The sequence below is a fragment of the Colius striatus genome, chromosome 16, assembly GCF_028858725.1.
Source record: "Colius striatus isolate bColStr4 chromosome 16, bColStr4.1.hap1, whole genome shotgun sequence".
In the NCBI taxonomy this organism is placed as follows: Eukaryota; Metazoa; Chordata; class Aves; order Coliiformes; family Coliidae; genus Colius; species Colius striatus.
The window spans coordinates 4,390,475-4,404,830 of record NC_084774.1 but is presented as its reverse complement, the minus strand read 5'-3'; positions in this window follow the sequence as shown (position 1 = coordinate 4,404,830).

Here is a 14,356-nt window from a genome sequence, read left to right as displayed (position 1 = left end):
CTTTGGGATCCCTCCAGGGCTGGGCACTGCCCCACTTAATTGCAGAGAAGCAGGGTAGAGACTGCAGAAAATAGAAGGAAAGCAATAAAAATGCAGCGAGGGGTGTGTAGTTAGAGGAGGGAGAAAGCAGAGGAGCAATTTATGTGGTGTAAAGAAACAGTTCTTATGGGACACAGAAGCACTTGACTGCTCAGCCCTTGGCTGAGAGGTGCTGGAGAGGAGGGGGCTGGAGGAGCCTGAGGGGACAGCCCATTCCTGCCCACACACAGCCCCGTGGCTGGCAGCAGCAGTGCTGTACAGTGAACAAGCCCCTGCTTTTTATTGCACATAACTGTCAGATTTCCAGGAGACCTTGCAAAATGGATTTGCAAAAGAATCCCCCCCTCACATTACTAACTGCTAAATCAATACAACAAGTCATTTAGAAACAGACAGTGTATTTTTCTATGATCAAAAGCATGTCTGCACAAGGAAACACATTATTACTGCAATTTACCTTCCTCCTCCTGCCCTGGAGCCATCACTCTTTGGGGCTTGTTCCAATAGAAGTGGGACTCAGTCCCAGTCCTATTACTGGGGCAGACCATCCCGCTTCCTTCCCGGGCTGGGGGAGAAACGCCTCAGTTTGGGGAGGGAGATGTTGTATTTTCTTGGAATTCTTTGCCTTTGGTATTGCTGATGAGGTGAGGATGTTTTCCCCCTCCTGTATTATATGGTGGTTTCTCACCTTGCTGGCATTATGGCACCCTTATGGCACACTTAATGGCAGCCTTTCCCCAGTGCTGCTCTTGCAAAGGGGGCTGTGAATAAGCTGCCTCATTTCTCTGAGGGATGTGGGACCTTGGAACATAAACCATCCAGAAAGAAAGGGTAGAAACTGCCTCCCCAAGGGGAGCCCGTGGCAGCTGGAGATCTGTCCCGAAGTCCTGCAGCATCTTTGATTCCTGAGAAGATGTTGGAGAGGTGATATGAGCATCCTGGGGATGGGAGTGAAGGATCGAGGCCAGTGCTCCTCAGAGACCCAGAAGTCTTGGGGAAAGAAGCCATGGCAGTTATTTCCTAAGCTAGTTGTTCCTAAAATCCCCAATTCTCGTGGATGTTTATGTCCAGAAACATTCAGACATCTGGAATCACTGAATTTCTCTGCCCAGGGCAGGCTTTGGGGCTGGCAGTGGGGATCATTTCTGGGTGGCATCTGTATGGAGTGATGGGGTCACTCCACGCTGCTCCCCAGGGATGAAGAACAGCTCCTTGGGGCTTTATTCTGTCAGGCACTTTTATGGCAGCAGGACCAATGTTGTTTTTTTAAAGCAGCTTTAAAATCAGTGTAATGAATTCAACTTACAGAGCTGGAACGGTGGTAATGGGCACAGATGAAAAGCAGATTTCCCCAGCTGAGTCGCTTTCAGGCAACTCTAGTCTGATTTGGGCACCGTGGCTGAAGCAGCCCTGGGGGAAAAGGGGATTTGGGGATTTGAAAGGTGCTGCCAGTGTTGGGAAGCAGATGGCACATGGGAAAGAAGGAGGGAAAATGTTCCTCTTTGCTCCCAACGTGGAGCCTTTGGGATGGAAATGGGGGTGCAGAGATGTTGCCACTCAAACCACTCCCATGTGAGCCTGAGCTGTGCGGGTGGTGGCCGTGGGTGCTGTCCCTTGCCCTTTGGGAGCAAATGTGGCCAGGACACGGTGAGGGGGGCTCTCAGCCTCCTCCCTGGGAACCCCAGCACCGGCAGCATCCCCGGCAGCAACGTCAGCTGCAGGAATCTCCCCCCAGGATGGGCTTTTCCCAGGCTGTAAGACCCGGACAACAGCCCCGACCGAAGGAGCCAGGGAGGGAAGAGAGAGCTACTGCAGGAGGAGTGATTAGGTTGTCCCCAGGTGTTTGCTCACCCACGGCAGAACACTGTTTCCTTCCCGATCCCGCTTGTACTTTCTATTAGTCGGCTCTGACCTTTTAGTGCCGTAATCAAACAAGACAACCTAACGCTTAAATCTGAGCGTTTAGCGCTGACATTTACAATCGGGGCTCGGCTTCGAGAGACCAAATGAAAATTTCCTAGCAGACAGCACGCTGCGGGGAAGGGGAATCAAATCACTCATTTGCTGCACAACAGGCGTGCCGGCCCCCTTCAGCCTCGGGTGGGATCGGTGCTGGAGCGACCGTCATCACAAAGGCGATATTGACCCGGCGGCGGCGCCCGGGGAGCGCGGAGCTGGCACTGGATGAGTGTAAACGGGAGCGACGGGAGCGCGGGCGGCAGCCGGGACGCTGCCTCCAACGTGAAGAGCCGCGGCGGGGTGATGGGGATGTTTGCGCTCGTTCAGCCTGAAACGGGAGTCCCCGGCGCGACCCTCGCTGCGGCCCCACGCGTGTCCCGGGGCAGCGCATCCAGGGCAGGGATGGGAGGAACCGAGCCCAAGCCCTTAGTGGTGTTTGCCAGGTGATATAAGGCTGGTGCGATGTCATAGAACGGTTTTGATTGGAAAAGCCCTTGAAGCTGCTGCAGTCCCAGCCCTGCCCTCACCCTGCCCAGCCCAGCACTCACCCCTGGCCCTCAGCACCTCAGCTCCACAGCTTTGGGATCCCTCCAGGGCTGGGCACTGCCCCAGCTCCCTGGGCAGCCTGGCACAGGGGCTGACACCCCTCTCAGGGAAACAGTTCTTCCTAATAACCAATCTAAACCTCCCCTGGGACAAGTTAAGCCCATTTCCTCTTGTTCTATCACTTATTACTTGGTCTCTTTTCCCAACCCTCAGCACACTGCAGCCTCCTGTCACAGAGTTGCAGAGAGTGCTCCTGTCTCCCCTCAGCCTCTTCTCCAGACTGAACACCCCCAGTTTGATCATTTCCTCACCAATGGTAATCTTTGAGCCCAATAAGTATCAGTGTCTGCTCAATCCAAGTCTGTAGAAGCTGTCAAATCACTTCAGCCATTTCCTTTTAAAACATTTTGCCTTATTGTAGGCAACTTGTGGAACCTCCTCTCTAATATTTGCTCTTTTGGGAGTCTCTGTGTGATGTTATTCTGCTTTGACTAATTTCTGCTGTTTTTAGTCAAAAAGCAATGACAAGGAAAGCTGAGAGCAGAAGGAGAGGGAAGCAAATGGGCCTCACGCAGCATCTCTGGCCCTGATGAGATGGAGGGAAACGAGCCCACAGGTGACATCTTGCTTGTCCTCCTCACCACAAAGCAAAGGGGCACCTGGTCACTAAAATCCCTGGGGAAAAAAAACAGCAAAAAGCCAGGGGAAGACAGATGTTTTCACTCAGGTGGATGCTGACCCCATGCCTCAATTTCCCTCTCTGTAAAAGGCACATTCCTGCTTCCTACCAGAGCAGCAGAGCACAATCCTGCATCACTAATCACCCTGTGGGAGGACGTTCCTGTAGCGTTTGGTGAGTGTGAGATACCTTTGTAAATGTAACTGTTAAGGGATTGCTGTAAGGAAATGCTGGGCTAAAAAGATGAGTCTATCTATCCTTCCATCTAATACATTCATTTAATTCCCCTCTGTGTGTGTTCTGCAGCAGATGAGGTTTTGGGAGGCTCAGGACTGGAGGGTGGCTGAATTGACAACCACAAGATATAGCTTTGCTTTACAGCAACAATATGAAAACCACATACAACTGGGCTTGGATTTCTAACACTCATTCAGGAGTCCTGAAGCCAGAAATAGGACTCAATGTATAATGTGGTGAGATACAGATGAGACCTCAGAGTTTCTGTGGTTTTGTTGTACTGTATATTATCCATCCCCCCCCCCCCCCCAAATTCCATCTTAAAGGCAGAAAGTTGTTTCTGAAGGCTTTACTGTACTGGTGACATATCCATATGCAATAGAACTGACCTGTTGTTTCAGGAGATGATAAGGGGAATAAATACCAAATTATAAAAAATAATACTGAAACTCAGAGCCTGTAGATCAGGAAAAGCAGCAGAATTTCTGACACCCAGCAAGCTCCTGCTCCAGCAAAGGGCACGTTGCCATGGCAACAGGAGCCCTCACTGTCACCATCAGAAAGTAATATATTATTCTAGGAGAGCTCTTAAAAGGGAAATATACATTTTGCTGAGGTGGATGATGAAATATTGGGCAGTAGAGAGAAGGATGAGGCAGAGGAGTCTGGGAAGTGATGCTGGCAGCTCTGCAGCCCTCCGTGGGTGGAGGAGAGGGATGCAGCCCTGGTAGGAGAGTGGGAATCAGCCCATGGCCATGCAGGGACTCGGCTGCCTCAGTGCCCTCAGTGCTGCCCTGCACCAGTGGGCTCAGTGCTGGGGCTTCTTCTGTTTAACAGCTTTATCAATGATCTGGATGAGGGGATAAAGTGCATCCTCAGTGAGTTCACTGATGCCATGAAGCTGTGTGGGTGTAGATCTGTGTGAGGGCAGGAAGAGTGTTCAGAGTGGCCTGGCCAGGCTGGAGCCATGGGCTGAGGGCAACCGGGTGAGGTTCAACAAGGTCACAGGCTGGGTCCTGCACTTGGGCCACACCAACCCCAGGCAACACTCCAGGCTGGGGCAGAGGGGCTGGAAAGCTACCCAGAGGGAAAGGAACTGAGGGATTGGTGACAGCAGCTGAACATGAGCCAGCAGCGTGCCCAGGTGGGCAAGAATCAGCACTGAGGTGGCAGCAGCAGCAGGGCAGGGATTATCCCCCTGTGCTGGGCCCTGGGGAGGCTGCAGCTCCAGGGCTGTGCTCAGTGCTGGGCCCCTCACTCACTGCCACAGGGACACTGAGGGGCTGCAGCGTGGCCAGAGCCGGGCAGGGAGCTGGGGAAGGGGCTGGAGCACAAGGGGCTGGGGAGGGGCTGAGGGATGGGGGTGTTGAGCCTGGAGAAGAGGAGGCTGAGGGCAGACAGGAGCACTCTCTGACACTCCCTGACAGGAGGCTGCAGTGAGCTGGGGGTCAGTCTCTGCTCCCAAGTAAGGAGTGATGGGACAAGAGGAAACGGGCTCAAGTTGCCCCTGGGGAGGCTGAGATTGGAGCTGAGGTAGAACTGTTTTACAGAGCAGGTTCTTAAGCATTGGAATGGGCTTCCCAGGGAGGTGGAGGAGTCCCTATCCCTAGAGATAGTCAAAAGACACAGTTGAGGTGCTGAGGGCTGGTTGCAGCAGCCAAAGCCACGGCATCAGCAGGCACTGAGCATCCTCCTGGCATCACGGCCCATCGTGTTCCTGCCTGCAGGGCATGTGTGTCTGATGGGTCTGAATTTGGTAAAGAGGCTAAAAACCAGTGCTGGCAAGTTGACCAATGGTAGGAAAGGGACATGGTGATGTTTGCAGCACACCTGGAAAAATGAGCAGGAAAAAAAAAAATAAAGCTAGAGGATACTCAGGATTTTCTGCCCAGCAAGAAGCAGCTCAAAGGGTGAGGGAGCCCTGGCCCAGGCTGCCCAGGGAGCGTGTGGAGGCTCCTTCTCAGAAGGTTTCAAAACCCACCTGGACACGTTCCTGTGCCCCTTGAGCCAGGGGAACCTGCTTTAGCAGGGAGTTGGGCTGGAGGAGCTCTGCAGGGCCCTGCCCACCCACAGCAAGCTGGGATTCTATGAGAAGGTCCCTCTGTCCACACAGAGGGCTGTGGCCCTGGCAGCCCCAGGCAAGAGGCATCTCCTGGATCAGGTTCTGGTGGCTGCAGGACCATCCATGGAGGAGCAGATCCCACAGCAAAGGGTCATAGAATCTCTATGATTGGAAAAGACCTTTCAGATCTTAAGGATGTAGTCCCAGCCCTCCCCTCACCCTGCCCAGCCCAGCACTCACCCCTGGCCCTCAGCACCTCAGCTCCACGGCTTTGGGATCCCTCCAGGGCTGGGCACTGCCCCAGCTCCCTGGGCAGCCTGGCACAGGGCTGACACCCCTCTCAGGGAAGTTCTTCCTAAAAGGTGAGGCAGGGATGTCGTGGCAGCCACAGCAGCCTGAAGCGATTCTGTGTGTCTGGTGCGGGACAGCGGGACCCGCGCGGGGAGCAACAAAAGGGGCGAGTTTCTTGGCTGAAAGCGGCCGATTTTGGGTTCCCCGCGAGCCCGTCGGGCTCGTGCCGCGCTCCGCGGGGCGCTGCAGGGGGCGCTCGCGCCGTGCGGGATCGGGATCGGCGCCGGCCCCGCACCGAGCGCCCCCCTCACCCCGCACCGAGCGCCCCCCGCCCCCCGCACCGAGCCCTCCCTGCACTCCGCACCGAACCCGACCCCGCACCGAGCCCCCCCCGCACCCCGCACAGAATCCTACCCCTTCCTACCCCTTCCCGCACCGACCCCTTCTCTGTCCCCGCACTGAGCGGACCCCCTCCCGCCCTCTGCACTTACCAGCCCCCTGCACTAACGCCCCACTCCCCGCATCCCGGCACCGTCAGACCCGCCCCCCGGCATCCCCCCACCCGCCCCGGGCACCGGCATCGGCACCCTGGCACCTCAGCGCCGCCCCCTGCCCCGCCACTCCTTCCCGCCCCGCATCCCCCTCCCCGCAGCCCGGGTGGGATCTGCCCTCCGTCCCGTTACAGTTCTCTCTCGAACGAGTCGAAGTTTCATATGTGCAAACCAAGGGAGGAGCAACGGCGGGTGGGACCCGACCCGAACCCGCTTCCCACCCCCCACCCGCGACCCCCGCGCACCCCGCAGCCTGGGGCAGCCGAGCCGGCGAGAAACCAGCAGCTGACGGCCGACAAACGGCATCGAGCTCACAGTCCCCAGCGCAGATAAGCCCCCGCGTACATGACCCGCCGTCCCCCTCCACTCCCCCCTTCAGGAGGCCAGCGCACTCTTGTCCGCACAGCCGGAGCGAGCCCCTTCCCCAGGGATGCTCCCGCATAGCTGGAGCGAGCCCCTTCCCCAGGGATGGTCCCGCACAGCCGGAGCGAGCCCCTTCCCCAGGGATGCTCCCGCTTAGCTGGAGCGAGCCCCTTCCCCAGGGATGGTCCCTCACAGCTGGAGCGAGCCCCTTCCCCAGGGATGCTCCCGCATAGCTGGAGCGAGCCCCTTCCCCAGGGATGGTCCCGCACAGCCGGAGCGAGCCCCTTCCCCAGGGATGCTCCCGCATAGCTGGAGCGAGCCCCTTCCCCAGGGATGCTCCCGCACAGCCGGAGCGAGCCCCTTCCCCAGGGATGGTCCCGCACAGCCGGAGCGAGCCCCTTCCCCAGGGATGCTCCCGCTTAGCTGGAGCGAGCCCCTTCCCCAGGGATGGTCCCTCACAGCTGGAGCGAGCCCCTTCCCCAGGGATGCTCCCGCATAGCTGGAGCGAGCCCCTTCCCCAGGGATGGTCCCGCACAGCCGGAGCGAGCCCCTTCCCCAGGGATGCTCCCGCACGGCCGGAGCGAGCCCCTTCACCAGGGATGGTCCCGCACAGCCGGAGCGAGCCCCTTCCCCAGGGATGCTCCCGCACGGCCGGCGCGGGCAGAGCAGAGCGGGTGCCCCGTGAGCTTCAGCGGGGCCAGAGCGCTGCTTTGTCCCGAGACAAGGCAGCACCAGCAGCAATCTGTGGGCTCGTGCTGCTCGCTCCTCCTCACGCACCAATCCCTCCGTTTTCCCTGGTTCTTGTGCCCTTCCCCACCAGCAGCAGTTGGTCCTTTGAGCTCCGTTCGGCCCTTTGACGTTTGCTGCTTGTTACAAAATCCCTGCCTACAGGAGCCTTTCTGGGTGTACTTTTCCTCCTCATCCCAGCAAATGCTTCCCGGGAGATGGGCAGAGGTGGCAGCAGAGACCATGGGGACTGGAAGGCATCACCCTCTGGGAAGTGGTCTGGACCTTGGGGTACTGCTGGGCAACCTCATGCTTTTTAAGAAGGACAGAGAGTTTTCTCATCTGATTTCTCGGAGCCAGGGAAGGTTTGGAGTTAAGCTGGGGTTAACTGTGTGTGTGGGGAAAAGGAGAAGGTCCTCAGCAAGCTGCAGTTGGGTTTGGGACTGCAGGAGATCCTGTGCAGCCCCAGGCAGCCCCAGCTCTTCTCATACAGTCGAGAGCCATAAGCTTCCCACTTAACCAGGGTTCAAGAAAAGCTCGGTTCAAGGTCTCCCTGGGATGTTTTACTTCCTCTCAGCCTTTACCTTGTTCAGTGCAACTTCATTCATACTCGTCATTCCAAACCTTGCTCTGGATCAGGCCCAAAGCTCCTCTCACTATCAGCTCCAGCATCTGACACAAACCACACTGCAACCAGCCAAACAAGGAGGTTAAATGCACATCTGCAGGTTTATCTATGGATCTCCCACTGCTTCCTCTGGGGAGCCTGCAAAAAAGAAATTAAGGAATTAGGAGTTACTTATCCACCAGAAACACTTTTTAGTCTTTGATCTGTATTCCTCATAGGTGCCATTTCATGTAAATATGAAGACTTGTACATAGTCAGGAGCATAATGTGGGCTGGGGATGCGTGTGGGAGACATAAAGGACGTTGGGTAAATTGGAGATAATTTGGGTTTTATGGCTACACAAACAGACAGAGACATCATTACCATTTTATTTATGCGGGTGTGTTTACACATACAGAGCTGATATTTACATATTTACAGCAATGCTAAATGTATTGAATGCTGTCAGAGACAGCTCCCAGAGAAAAGAAAGCCTGTGAGCTGAAGAATGGGGAAAAAGAGGGAAACAAATGCAAAACAGTGATCAGTCAATAACCTCACCTTTTGCTCCTGTTACTGCAAGGAAATTGCTTTACTGAACAAATCCATGTTTACCCCACAGCCTACTGTAGTGAGAGTGCTCACAGACAGCCCTCCTTCCCCTTCAGCTTGCTGCTTCTCTGTTTTCAAACCAAAACTACCACAACTTTCCTTGGAAACCAAGCCAGAAGGATCACTTTGCCCCAAATCCATCTTTGTCACTGAAACAGGCCCCTTGGTGCTGCTGCTTGATGCCCTGGAGGCAGCGGGACAGCCCAGCACCAGCCTCACCATGGAGGGTTTGGGGTGGCAACCGGAGCAGCTTCCATCAAGTCTTGCTTTAAAGCAAAGCCAGATGGTTTTGGCCAGGAAGGACACCCAGCCAGGACATGGAATCATAGAATGGTAGGGGTTGGAAGGGACCTTTAGAGATCATCTAGTCCAACCTCCCTGCAGAAGCAGGTCCACCTAGATCAGATCTCCAGCTTCACCACTCTGCTGCTCCCCTCAGCACTCTCTCAGCTCAAGGGGAAGAGGCTGGAGAACTGGAAGGAGGCATTTTTAGCACTGCAGTGGAATTTCACACCTTTGCTGGGGTCATTTCCTGGTTTTTGCTTTTTGTTTCCCCTTTTTTGTTTTTCCCCTCCAACAGTTCTTGGTGTTTCTAACCCAATTGAACACGAGCCTCAAACACTGGATGCTCTCCTGAAGGGCAGGTTCCTCTGCCAGGTCTGGACCCTCAGCCCCAGCAAGTGGCAGAACAAATGAGTTTGTGCAGATGAAACCCTCTCAGTGCCGTTCAGGAACAGTTTTTGTTCTGGAGTGGCTTCTCCTCTGCAGGCAAGACAATGGGAGATGGTGTTTGGAAACCAAAACATCATCAGAAGAGCAAAAGCCCATCCTGAGTGGGGCCACTCGTGCCCCGTCTGCAGCGGGCGGCTGCTGCTCTGCTCCCTTTCAATAGCTCTCAGTGCATTACTTGGTTTTCAATTTCATTCCCTTTCCCGGGAGCAACCCCAGCTTTATGTTTCCCTTTTAAGCTGATTGAAATAAAGTATTTGAACAAATGTCATGGGCACTTAGAAATCTCTCCTCTGTTTACTCTCCTTTGCTTTCATTCTGTCCACCTTCTGCAGTACCAGCTCTTAAAGCCTTGAGTGCTGTCTGTCTAAATGAATGCATGCTGTAGGCAGGATACCACACAAATTCATTACTTTTTGTGTATTGGAAATGTGCCTTTATTAAGTCCTCACTGATGTTTTTCCAATAGTTGAATAGTTGAGCTTCTTTATGAACCATCAGCAAAGAGATGGCAGTTCCCTGAGATCCATTAGGTACATACCTCTGGGAGCGTGTTCTTTATCCATCCACCCAACCAACATCATAGTCAGGGTGGGAAACAGGCCCCCAAGAAGTTTTGTGTTCTTCCAGGCTCCCTTCAGAACACTCACCACTACATGCAGTGCTCCTGGAGGTCCAGGTGGGCAAATCCAAGGGGGTTCCACCTCTGGGAGATTGTCCTGCACCCCCGGCTCGTCTGGGTCTTGCACAGTCCCTGTCCCTGCAGCTGATGTGCCTTCAACCAAGCCATGTTACTGGAACCAGACAGATCATCTTCCATCCTCCCTCCTTCCCCTCCACCCCCAGGACGTGGCAGTTCCAGGGCAGGGAGCCACTGCCTCCCAGTTCTGTCTGCTGGGCACAGTGGGCATGAGGCTGGCACCCACCTGGGAGAGTATCATCATGTTTCTCCAAGCACCAAAGGCTTTGGTTGAAACCTTTGTTTCCCTGGGGCAGTTCCATGCATTGTCCTTTTCAAAGATGATTGTCAAGGTTCTGAGGACACTAAGTAAGCCTCAATGGCCCTGACCACCCTCACCTGGAGCCTCCACCCACACCTCTGGGCCCAGGACCTCTATTTAAGCTCAGCAGTTGACATTCAGCTGTAAGTTATGCTGAAGGGGTCTGGGTCTTGACCTGAGGGCTGACTCTTCAGTTTGACCTTGGACCTGCTTCATCACCATGATGTTGCCTTATGAGCTGGACTCTTGGCTGCTCTCTCAGAATCTGCTCTGCCTGCTTTGGTCCTTGAGGAGCAGCCCTGCTCTTGCTGTTCCCTCACAGTGACCTGAGGACTTGAGGCTTTATGTGGAAGGCTCAAGAATGTGTTTCCTCACTGCTGGTTCCTACCCTGATGTTTCAGGTTCCCTGTTGGAGACCTGTTCATGCTGACTGCCTGGGGAGGTTGATGGCTACCAGGGCTGGGTCCCTTGGTGATGATGCATGGATGTGGAGGTAAGGGATGAATCTCTTGTGCAGGTAAGGCAAGGTAAAGGTGCCATCAGAAGCCTCTCCTCTTGGCCCTCACTATCAATATAGGGCCAGATGGTGAGCCAGGAAGAGTGCAAGCAACTAAAAACTCCCACTCCAGGAGTGCCAGAGCCAAGGAGGGAATGAATACTCCTTATATCAGGGCAGGACTTGAAACTATCCATCAATATGCTGAACCAGACATGGGACCAGGGTTCCTGCAGGAGGGAATGAGCCTGAGCTTTGACTTGACTCTGGTTTCAGATCTAGTTCACGCCATAGGGAGAGGACAAGTCAGGGAGGACAGGCCCCTATGGCTGAGGTAGGCTGGGAGGACTTCTCCTGGGGATGGTGGTGTGTTACAGCAGCAGAGTCTGGATGTGCAGGGACCTCTGCTCCAGCAAGAGTTGATGGTACGAGGGAGAGGAAGGTCATGTCTTTGGGAACCTCTTATCCATGTCAGTGAGATGCTGAGGATACACCATGTAGCTGCTACACCCTTCCTACAGCCCGTGTGTGGCTGGGCTTTCAGACTTGCCCAGCAGCACGCTCCCAACAATGCTTTCCATGCAATTTCCTTCATCTGCCACCAAAAGGGTCATTCTAGAGAAATTCCAGCTCTTCCTAAGCCCTCACACCTGCCCAGTAGCACTTTTTCCCCCACTCCTTTGTTTTTTCAGAGATCAATGGAACTATATTGGCACTACCTGGTACTGGTGCTTGGATCTGACACCTAACTCACCCTGTCCATGCCCAGGAGAGCTCAGCAGGACCATGGGGTGATGCTGAGGGTGAGGGCAATGGCAGCTGTGATGTTCCAGGGGCTGAGAGGTGGGGTGGGAAAGGCCATGCAGGACTCTGACCCCTTTAGTTGGTACTGGGTGCTTGTGCTGGCCCTGTGCTGCCTGTGCATCAGGCTCTGGGCACCAAGCACCACCTGAAGCAGAAGACCAGACTCTGCATGTTGCTCCTGTGTCCTCGGTTTCCACCCAGCTCATGCCTCAATTTGAGGCCTTGATCTACCCACCTTTCTTGGATATGATATCCTCAAGCCCCCTCAGTGTGTTTCTGGCCTCTGCAAACCACGGTGGTGTCCCCAGGGAGACCCCCACTCTGCATCACCAGTGCTCTGAGCACAGATGTGGTTATTTAACTGCTTTTCACAGGCTTCTTCCAGTGATGCAGAGACACTGAAAGAGCTGTGTACAGTAAATGAAGGCAGTGTAAAAAAAAAATCAACTGAACTCTCATCTGAGTTGCAAAGAGAAGGGGATCAATTGAAAATGATTGTAAAAATGACAATGTTGATGGCTCCCACTGTCAGCTGGACCTGCTCCTCCTGCTGCAGGACTTGCAGCCCTGGCCAGCAGCACTGCAGATGTGTCTGGGTCAAGCAGCTTCAGGGAACACAAAAACCAGCAGAAACAGTTGAAAAGTGCAGACATCAATCCTGATTTTGGGTAGGAGAGAGGACCACTGGCTGCCTGAGCCTGTGGCTTGCAAGAGGAGATGTAGATATGCATAAAGTACTTAGTTGTGCCTTGATTGTCCTTGAGGATGGGCCCATGGGAAGGAGGTTGATGCTCAGCTGATGCCCCTTTCTGATCCCTGGTGCTGGTGGTCACATGCTGGGTTAAGGGCAAGTCTCACCCTACTTGTCCCTGCAGTGTCACATCAGAGTAAATCTGGACACAGTGCTCCAGGACAGGAATCTGGTGGTTAGAGAAATGTTTGTGGCTCCTTGTGAGCTTTTTGCCTACAAAAGTAACCCCAAAAAAGAACAAGATAACTCTGGACAGTTTGCTTTTTTTTAACATGAATTCTGTCTTGAATGGGCTTTTTTTTCCTCTGATGCAGGAAAGCCAAATGAAAACACCATCCTTTCATCTGAAAGAAGTGATTAGCTATAATGAAGGAGTCTGAGTTGTTCTCCTTGCCATTTCGACCCCAAATGTGAGCTGTGATTATTTGTAAACAAGTTAGTGGCTAAAACAGATGCAGTGACCAGACTCAGAGGAGCAATGCTGGATGTGGCACTCAGCTAGCTTTGTCTTCTTGGGCTACCAGGAGTGGCAAGGAAGCCACTGTCACCGTGGGATCCCATAGAGGACCGATCCTCAGAGACCCAAGGCGATAAAGGAAGGGATGAAGGGTGCTTCTGATGAACTCTGTTGTGGTGGGAGTTGGGGACTGAACAAGAGAACCTAGAGGTTGTCCAGAACTTTTAGGGGGAGGGCCAAAGGAGGTGAAAAGATCAAGGTGGATGAGGGAGGAATGAACATGGGCAAGGGGAAACAAAACCAGCTGGTACTGCAGCAGCTTGTCCCATTGAGTAGGAAAGAGATCCAACAGGAATCCCTGGGAAAGAGGGAACAGATGGAGAGGAGTGTTGGTGCTGGTGTGGAGTTGCCCCTGGGAAGGGAGACTTGCACATCTGGATGCTTCCCTGGGGACTGCTCATCACCCAAGCTCACAGGGGAGAGCTGCATGGCCATGGCTGCAGACACCAGCTGGTGGGATCTCCTCCAAGGAAGGTGGTTGTGAATGTTCTTGTGCCAGTGTCCTTGCAGGGCAGCAACGAGGTGGGTGAACACTGGGCACACACCTGGCCCTGCTGTGTCTGTCAATGGGTTGCAGGGAGAAGCAGGAGGGAGTGCAAACGGGAGAGAAGGTAGGAAATACGGGCTGGAGGGACCCTGGGGACTGAGTGTGGAAGGGGAGCAGAGGTGGGTGCATTTTGGGAGGGGGTGTGAACCAAAGTCTAGCTGTTGCTAGCAGGAGGCACCTGGCAAGTCATCCATGGGAATGGCTGCTTTACCTGGGAAAGAGGCACTTGGCTGCTTGCAGGGATTTGAGCTGCAGACCCAAACCCTGTGGCCCATCCTGGCTGCCCCATGCCCAGCGACCCTGGATGCACCCACCACAGAGCACAGAGCCTGCCCCAGACCTTCCCAGGCTGCTGCTTGCCATGAGAAAAGATAAAGTCCCAGGTGAGCTTTCTGAGAAACACAGCAGCTCCCTGCTTCTGCTGCTGAGCACTTCTCACCCACTGTCCTGGCCACAACCAGCCCGTGTCCAGCCTCGGGTCACAGCACGGCGCTGCAGCCCCAGCGCATCAGGCACCTGCCTGTGCTGGCTTTGCTGCTGGTTTCCCTCCAGAGCTTGGTGGTCTGGTGATGATGCTGAGTGTTAAAAAACTTCATCCATTTGGGTGGGTGACCTAAACAGTATGTCTTAAACCCATCCATCAGGAGTTCTGAGTACCCAGCTTTGCTTTCAGAGCATGTACCGTTTCCACTTTCAAGCTTCGCCTTAAAACCAAAGAGAGAGCTTATTTTTTGCCTTCAGGTAGATAGCTGGACAGTAGCCAGAGGAGGAGCTTTGCAGCTGCAGCACAGGAAAAAAGCTACCACCAAGCCCTGTACCTCAGAGGGACCAGCAGCCC